The sequence below is a fragment of the Triticum dicoccoides genome, chromosome 2A (assembly GCF_002162155.2).
Source record: "Triticum dicoccoides isolate Atlit2015 ecotype Zavitan chromosome 2A, WEW_v2.0, whole genome shotgun sequence".
Taxonomy (NCBI): domain Eukaryota; kingdom Viridiplantae; phylum Streptophyta; class Magnoliopsida; order Poales; family Poaceae; genus Triticum; species Triticum dicoccoides.
Genome location: NC_041382.1, coordinates 774816689 through 774826243, shown reverse-complemented (window position 1 = coordinate 774826243; position 9555 = coordinate 774816689).

The following is a 9555-nucleotide window of genomic DNA, read 5'->3' as shown; positions in this document are numbered from 1 at the left end:
GCATGTTCGTATTTAGCACTCTTTCTTGCAGAGACAACGTATAAAAAGGGGGCTATGGAAAACTGACCTGTATAACTCCGCCGCCGCTCGCATCGCTCCAGGGGCCGGCTCGGGGGATCCAGATCTCAGCAGCCGCCACCGAAGGAAGTCACCGGGCTAAGCCTGTGCGGCTGACAGTGGCGGTGGGTCTTCATTGTTGAGTAAATAGGCAATTTCTCGATTAAATTAATCCACGTGTAAATCACTAGCATGGCATTGACTAAGTTGATGACGTACTGACTCTGATCTAAACATGCACGTACTAAGCAAACAGTAGACAAATCTACACATACTGCTAATATGAAAATAATCAGGAGCAGGATAAACGAGTTATACCCTCAGCTCGGCTCGGCTCAATCCCGCAACCCGCGGGCGGCGCGGCGCGTCGTGACGAGGCGTGGTGTGGCGTGGCGTGGCGAGGTGGGCGGCGGAGGAGGAGTGCGCGAGGGCCTCTTCTCTTCTCAAGCTCCAATAGCATGTAGAAGAGAAACCCTTATAAACCACTCCAACTCTCCTTCCACTTCCGGGGTGGGACTAAACTTCCCACCACACCTAGTGCCATATAACCCACATGGGCCCTTAAAGATTTTTTCAGAAATTGCATTATGGGCCTAGAGCCCATTTCAGATTTCAGCAATCCCCACCAGATCTCGAGGGCCCATTGTGTCCTCTGTTCCAAATACTGTTTCGATATACCAGTGTTTTAGTGAAGACCTGTTAAGGTTGAACTTCACCTAGAGCAAGTAGCTACACTCCTTCACAACTGAACAATGGACCATGCCTTGAATTGTCAGTTTGGCGTAAAGAAGTTTCACTACATGTCTTACTAGTACTAGGCTGCCGAAGGCTGACCCCTTGGGTGGAGCATATAGGTCACACTCCTGGCCTATTCATGAGCTTACTAGAGATCACCCCAATCTCATAGACTGTGACCAGCAGTCGGGCTCATATAGGTGTGTTCCTCCAAAGATCGCTCTGTAGGATAGCATCTTGCTTTTATAAGTTTTGGAACACATTAAGACAGCAGTCATCCTACCATACAGTATCGAGAGTATTGCATCTCCAACGGAGTGGGTTAGTATAGTTACTCTCCTCAGTTCACCACTGGCTTGTTTTCCCAGGTCCTACTTCACGGGATCTCCGATCACATAGGTTGGGTTACCACCATGGCAACTCATGTGGGTCTCATACCCATCTCCCTCGATGCATTATCTATCACAACACGTGATAGCCCTTTCGTAAAGGGATCTGCCAGATTCTTAGCCATATGGACATAGTCCAACGCTATCACTCCGGAGTTTCTTAATTTTTTGACAGCTTTTAATCTCATTCTTATGTGTTTGGTGGACTTCATGTTATCCTTTGAACTCTTCACCTTGGTGATGACAGTCTGATTGTCACAATTCATAAGGATAGCCGGAACCGGTTTATCAACCAATGGCAAGTCCATCAAAAGATCTCGAAGCCATCTCGCTTCAACACCAGATGTGTCTAATGCCGTTAATTCTGCTTCCATTGTCGATCTCGTTAAGATCGTTTGCTTGCAAGGCTTTCAGGAAACAGCGCCACCTCCAAGAGTAAACATATACCCAGTTGTGGCCTTCATCTCATCAGCATCAGAGATCCAATTCGTATCACTATACCCTTCAAGTACCGACGGGTATCCGGTATAGTGAAGTCCATAGTTCATAGTACCTTTCAGATAGCGCATAACTCTCTCAACAGCATGCCAATGTACATCACCCGGTTTGGAAACAAACTGGCTCAGTTTGCTCACAGCAAACGCGATGTCAGGCCTCGTTGCGCTCGCTAGGTACATCAGTGAACTAATGATTTGAGAGTATCTCAATTGATCTTTAGCCATGCCTTTAGACTTTCGAATCAACATGCTAGGATCATATGGTGTTTGAGATGGTGTGCAGTCCGAATATCCAAAATGACTCAACACCTTCTCAACGTAGTGGGATTGCAGAAGTGTGATCCCACCCTCATTATCTCTCAGTAGCTTGATGTTCAAGATAACATCAGTCACACCAAGGTCTTTCATCTCAAAGTTCTAAGATAGAAACGATTTGACCTCCTCAATGACTTTGAGGTTTGTTCCGAATATCAGTATGTCATCAACATACAAGCACAGTATAACTCGTTCGCCCCCACCATGGCGATAATATACACATTTTTCAGCCTCATTAACAACGAAACCAACAGATGTCAGAGTTGTATTAAACTTATCATGCCATTGCTTAGGTGCTTGTTTCAGGCCATATAAAGATTTTATCAACCTACACACCTTTCTTTCCTGACCATCTATCACAAAGCCATCAGGCTGTTGCATGTAGATTTCCTCCTTTAGCTCTCCATTTAGAAAAGCCGTCTTAACATCCATCTGATGGACGAGAAGACCATGTGAGGCCGCCAACGAGAGTAATACTCGAATGGTGGTCAGTCTAGCCACAGGTGAGTAAGTATCGAAGAAATCTTCCTTTTCTTGCTGGTCATAGCCCTTGGCCACAAGCCTAGCCTTGTACTTTTCAATCGTACCATCGGGCCTAAGATTCTTTTTGAACACCCACTTACATCCCAGTGGTTTGCAACCATAGGGACGGTCAGTCATCTCCCATGTCCCATTATCCATGATGGAATCCATCTCGCTACGGACCGCATCCTTCCAGTAGTCAGCTTCTGGAGAGGCATACGCTTCTGAAATAGAAGTGGGAGTATCATCCACGAGGTACACGAAGAAATCATCACCAAAGGTCTTTGCAGTCCTTTGTCTCTTTGCCCTACCAAGGGTTTCCTCGTCATCCTCCTCAGGATTTTCATCATGTGTTTGTTCATAATATTCCATAGGGATGGCAGGTTCAGGAGTCTCCTCAGATTCCTGTCTAGAAGTGCTTTGCATATCTCTCATAGGAAAAATATCCTCGAAGAATGTAGCATCATTAGACTCCATAATTGTACCGACCTTCTGGTCAGGTACCTCAGATTTCACTACTATAAATCTATAGCCAACGCTGTTCTTAGCGTAGCCCAAATTAACGCAGTCCACAGTCTTGGGTCCAAGCTTACGCTTTTTGCGGATCGGCACGTTGACTTTCGCCAAACAGCCCCAAGTGCGCAAGTACGAGAGTGTCGTCCTTCTCTTTGCCCATTTCTCATAGGGAGTGATCTCATTATCCTTTGTCAGAACTTTATTCAGGACATGACATGCCGTCAATATAGCCTCCCCCACCATGCCTTGGATAAACCCGATGTATCTAACATGGCGTTAACCAAGTCAGTTAGAGTACGGTTTTTCCGCTCGGCAACCCCATTTGACTGGGGTGAATAGGGAGGCGTCCTCTCATGAATAATGCCGTGTTCCGCACAGAAGGAATCAAACTCACTCGAGAAGTACTCTCCACCACGATCTGACCGGACTCGTTTAATTTTCTTTTCAAGTTGATTCTCAACTTCTGCCTTATAGATTTTAAAGTAGTGTAGAGCCTCATCCTTAGTATTTAACAGATAAACATAACAATATCTAGTGGAATCATCTATCAATGTCATGAAGTATCTCTTTCCACCTTTAGTCAACACACCATTCATTTCACAAAGATCAGAATGTATGAGTTCTAATGGTGCCAGGTGTCTCTCCTCCGCGGCCTTATGAGGCTTGCGAGGTTGCTTAGCTTGCACACATGAAAGGCACTTAGAACCTTTGGCTAAAGTGAAACTCGGGATTAAATCCAACTTAGCTAGCTTCGTCATAATACCAAAACTAATGTGACAAAGACGTGAATGCCAAACTTCAGATTCATTAACATTCGAATGAATATGGTTCACGACTTTATTACAAAAATCTGCGAGGGAAAGGCGGAACATCCCTCCGCTCTCATAACCTTTTCCAACAAAGAGTCCATATTTCGTAACAACTAATTTATTAGACTCGAAAACCAACTTAAACCCTTCTCTACATAGAAGGGAGCCACTAACGAGGTTCTTCTTGATGGCGGGGACATGCTGCACGTTCTTCAGCTGCACGATCCTTCCCGAAGTGAACTTTAGATCGACCGTGCCAACACCATGAATAGAAGCACTCGCGCCATTCCCCATCAATACGGACCCGTGACCTGTGACCTGGTAAGAAGTGAACAATGAAATGTCAGCACACACATGAACACCTGCACCTGTGTCCACCCGCCAATCATTGGGTTGAAACACTGAAAAAATAGTAAATAAATTACCGTACCCAGATGCACCATTCTCATTATTGCCCACAATCATGTTGACAGACTTGGAGTCCTGTCCTGGCTTCTTGTACTTGTTCGGGCACTTGTTGGCCCAATGTTCAACCGAACCACAAGTAAAGCAACCCTCATCCTTCTTGTTCTTCTTGAAGGTCTTCTTGCCCTTCTTCTTAAAGTCGGTATTGTGTTGGACACCGTTCTTTCCCTTGGGCTTGTGGGAGTTGAAGTTCTTCTGGTTCACCATGTTGGCAACAGAAGTCCCTTCGGCCCCTTTTCCGTGCGAGTCCTTTGCCCTTGAATTCTGCTCAACACTCAGATGGCCAATGACATCCTTCACACAGAATTCACGCCTCTGATGTTTCAGAGTGGTGGCAAAGTTCCTCTAGGAATTAGGGAGCTTAGCGATTATGCAGCCCGCGGCAAACTTGCCTGGTAACTCGCACTTAAGAAGTTCAAGCTCCTTAACAATGCATACTATCTCATGAGCCTGCTCCAATACAGGACGGTTTTCAACCATCTTGTAATCGTGGAACTGCTCTATAATATACATCTCGCTCCCTGCATCGGCGACCCCGAATTTAGATTCGAGCGCCTCCCACAAGTCCTTGGCGACATGCACATGTAAATATGCGTCGACCAGTTTATCTCCGATCACGCTAAGAACTGCTCCGAGAAACACAACAGTAGCCTCCTTGAACGCCTTCTCCTATTCATGAGCAATCGTTCCCGTGGAGACACCGGTGACCCAGAACACGTTCATAACCGTGAGCCATAACGTGGTCTTAGTCTGCCAACGCTTAAAGTATGTACCGGTAAACTTATCCGGTTTCAGTGCAGCGGCAAAGCCACTTGCCGAGAAATTCCTACACATAATAGGTTTTTGGATTGTTGAGTAAATAGGAAATTTCTCGATTAAATTAATCCACGAGTAAATCACTAGCATGGCATTGACTAAGTTGACGACGTACTGACTCTGATCTAAATATGCACGTACTAAGCAAACAGTAGACAAATCTACACACACTGCTAGTACTGCTAATATGAAAATAATCAGGAGCGGGATAAACGAGTTATACCCTCCAGTAGGCCATGCAGAGGCCGCGGTTTTGGTGGCAGCAGCGGCGTCCTCGGCGGCCTTCTTGTCGGCTTCAGCTTTCTCGGCGGCGGTGGACATGGTGATGATGAAGGCGACGCGGACGTAGAGGAAGTAGATGATCGGAAGCGAGCAGTCGCGTAATCGCTGCCCAAAAACCTATTCGCCCCTCACCCCGTACAGGAACCAGAAGGGCGTGGCGCGTGGCGTGGCGTGGCATGGCGAGGAGGGCGGTGGAGGAGGAGTGCGCGAGGGCCTCTTCTCTTCTCAAGCTCCAATAGCATGTAGAAGAGAAATCCTTATAAACCACTCCAACTCTCCTTCCACTTTCGGGGTGGGACTAAACTTCCCACCACACCTAGTGCCATATAACCCACATGGGCCCTTAGAGATTTTTTTCAGAAATTGCATTATGGGCCTAGAGCCCATCTCAGATTTAGCATTCTTTCTTGCAACAGTTGCAAGCATGTTCGTATTTAGCACTCTTTCTTGCAGAGACAACGTATAAAAAGGGGGCTATGGAAAACTGACCTGTATAACTCCGCCGCCGCTCGCATCGCTCCAGGGGCCGGCTCGGGGGATCCAGATCTCAGCAGCCGCCACCGAAGGAAGTCACCGGGCTAAGCCTGTGCGGCTGACAGCGGCGGTGGGCCTTCATCTCCTCGCGCAGCGGGTGGCAGTGCGGGTCTTTCATCCCCACGCAAGGGAAACGTGCCCGAATTCGAAGTTGTTGTATGGATTTGTACATGGGCTGCAAGTTCATGTGTACTAAAAGCGTAATTAACTTCAAAAATTAAGAAACCTTTGGGTTGACTTGGATAAATGCAATAATAATTATTGAGCAAGGTTTGTAGGTTTAGCTTGAAGTAGAAAAGGCACGGGATTTTGAGGAAGGTTGGAATGGAATTTGGAAAAGCATTTAAATAAAATTTAAAGAAGGCTCAAATGTTTTCCTAAAAATGATCATAGTTTTTTATTTCGAGTGAAATATTTAATGGTATGATGAAAGAAAAGCAAAAAGAAAATCCACACATTAATTATTCATATATATTACATATATATAGAATGCTAAAGGGTCTACGGTTTTACTTTGGAGGCTGTTACATGCTGGTCCGCGGGTGCTTCGTTCCTGTGGCCACTCGAGCGGGCCGGCAGGCCTGGGGAGGCCGAGCCTCTAGTTCACGGTGCAGGGCCACCTCCTCCTCAACCAGACGGATCACGAGGTGACGGCGGCCGGCGGTAGGGCGTCTGGACCGCATAACGGTTGGTGGGGGGGCCACGGCGGGGCGCCCCCAGCACAGAGCGCGCAGGCAGCAATGAAGAGGCGCCAGGGCCTGTCCTATCCCCCTCCCCTTCCCGCGGCTATCACGTCTCCCCTCACGGGCGACACGAGAGCGACCTAACCCTAGCTTCGCCGTCCCCTCCCTCCTTTCCTCCCCTCCCTGCCGCCACCCAAGGCGCTCGCCAGCGCGGCAGCCCGTGAAGGTGTCGGCGAGGCTCTGCTGCTCTGCGCTGCAAGGAGCCTTGGATCTCAGGGTGGCGCCCCTGATTGGTGAGGGTGGCATCGATCTCGTCCGACGGATGGCGTCGCCAGTGTTGGCTGTCCCCACTGGCCGTGTGGGCGGCGGTGGGGCGATGGAGGCGTGTCGCTGCTACAGGTTGCGCCGTTGGCCTCGGCTGCCTTGCTTCCAGGTCTCTTGTCCTATGTTGTGCTCCTCGGTCGCCAATCTGAGTGCTGCTCCTCCGGGCGCCAGATCTGGCACATGAGGGTGGGTGGTGGCTATCCTAAAATGGGGAAAACCCCTAGTGGACCTCCCCTCGACCCCGACAACGGCGGCTCTCCGGTGTGGATCTCCCTCCTGAGGGCGTGTCGGGCTTCTTCACCACCTTCTCCTCCTCTCCCATGATCCCGGGTGAAAGCCTTGGCCTTGCTCGCAGAACGGTGGTGGCGCTGTGGCGTCTCGGTCTCCTTGGAGGTGTCGTTCAAGGGAGGGTGAGCTTGTGGTCTCATGGCAAGGTGTTTGGTGGCGGCGGCATTGCTCTGCTCTCCGGGATGGCTACTATGGTGATGACGAGGCGGCTCCACTGTAATCCTTTAGCGGCTCTTAATCTTGTTCGGCTCTGGGTAGCCTGCCGGTGGACGGCGTCTGCGTGTTGTGGCATGGTTCGGATGTAAGGGCGATTTCCCCTCCAGCAAGGCTCAGGGCGGCCAGATCTGGAGCCATGCTTTTCTCCACGCAGCCCGGTTCCTCTCGGCCTTCACTTGTGTAGTCTAGTAGTTGCAGTTGCTCCGCTATTCTAGCTTGCGTAGAGTTCTCCGGCAGCTTGATCTTGTTTTTGCTGAACCTTGGCGGCCTTCGAGGAACGCGTCGAATCCTTGCGAGCCATGCTGGCTGAACAAGGTCCCACAAGGAGATACACACATTCTCCCTCTCTCCCTCGCGTCGCCCTCTCGGGCGACCCGAGGGCCAAAACCCTAGCCTGCCGCCGCCGTCTCCTCCCCCTCTCGACCTCCCCTCGCCGCCGCCTGAGGCATCCGCCAGCTTCGCCCGAGGCGCTGCCAAGGTTGGAAAAAGCGGTAGGCGTAAGCGAGGCGATTGGCCTTCGCCTAGTGCCTAGGCGGTGCTGAAGCGCCCTAGGCGCAGCTTAGGCGGTAATATAGGTTTTAGTATCAGGGTGTATTTTTGGTATTATATGTGTAACGATATTAATTGAGGTCGGATTAATGATCTAACTATCGGCTATTGCCATTTGAATATGGCATGTTTGCCATATCAGTGCAATACGGTAAGATTTCTTGCTTGGGTAGACAATTTCTTGCTTAACCTGCCTAGACTTCCGCTTATGCCCTAGGCGAGGCTTTTGGCCATCGCCTAGCGCCTAAGCGTGCCTAAGCGCCTCCTAGGCACTGCCTTTTCCAACAGTGGGCGCTGCTGATGAAGGTGGCGGCGAGGCCTCTCCTGCTGCCCCGCATCGCTCGCGGGGGGCCTCGGGACCCGGGGCGGCGGCCCCGGCTGGATTGGCGTCACCGGATCTTCGGTGCATGGTGGCGCAGGTGTGGGCTGGTGCCCTCGGCCGTGTGGACGGCGAGTTATCCGGTGGATGCGAGCCAGGGCGTGGCGGCGGCGGCTTCGGCTGCGCGGCTTCAGATCTGGCCACCTTCCACCCTCTGCTGTGGATTCGGCAAGTCCCTCCCCCCAGCTCTGGCCTGCTCCGTTCTGGACGTCGGTTCTCCGCCGGGTGGGAGTGGTGACGGGAATATAGCCAGGAGGAATCCCTAGCCAGCTCTGCTGGATGTGATGGTGGCGACGCCCGCGGGCGCCCCGCACCTCCTTGGAGGCGTCGGTCAGGTATACCTTCCCCGCCGGCCCCTTCCCCCTTGTCCTCCCGGGTGAAAACCCCAACACTGTTGGGTGGCGGCGACGCCTTTGGCGTCGTATCCTTCTTGAAGGCGCTGCTTTGGGAGCAAGGAGGGAAGTTGGACTTCGCTATGATGTGTGCGGTGGGTGTCGGCGGCAGCAACATAAACTCCAGTGGTGGTGGTGTCCCCCCTGGTCCGGGCCATGTTTGAGTGCTCACCGTGTGGCTGTAGTGATCCTACTCCGGTGCCCGTGGCTACTGGAGAGGAGGGGATATGGATTCCCTCCGGCGGTGTCACCCCAGCGAGTCGGTTGTGTAGAAGCTCCTCAATTTGATATTGGCCCAGGCTGTTGTTCCTTAGTTCATTCTGGCAGCTCTCCTCTTGCATGCCCGGGCTCTTGGTTTTCGGTGATGTTCTGCTCTAGGTGAGAAGTCGACGGCAGGACGGGTCTGCCTGGTCCCAATAATGTGGATGCCATTGGTGCCGCCCATCTAGGTTCTAGGGTGAACGTGTCCATTCGTTGACGGTGCGGCGCCTTTTGAGCCAGGCGAGGATGCAGGGGCCTTGTTCGACGATGGATCTGGATGGTGGTGTTTCCGCCAGAGTCCCAGGTGTTGTGGCAACGGTTGCCCTTTCGGTCATCTGAGCTTCCTCTCCTTCGCCGACATCTCCCTTCTCCTAGGCTTCGCGCTAGCAAGAGGCCTTGTCATCTTCAAGCTAGGTGCTTCATGTTGATCTTTTTTTAGTTTGTTGTATGTCTGGCATATGAGCTGCTCCCGGCACCATTGTATCTTGCTGTTTTTTTTTTCTCTTGTTTCTATTTGGTTTTATTC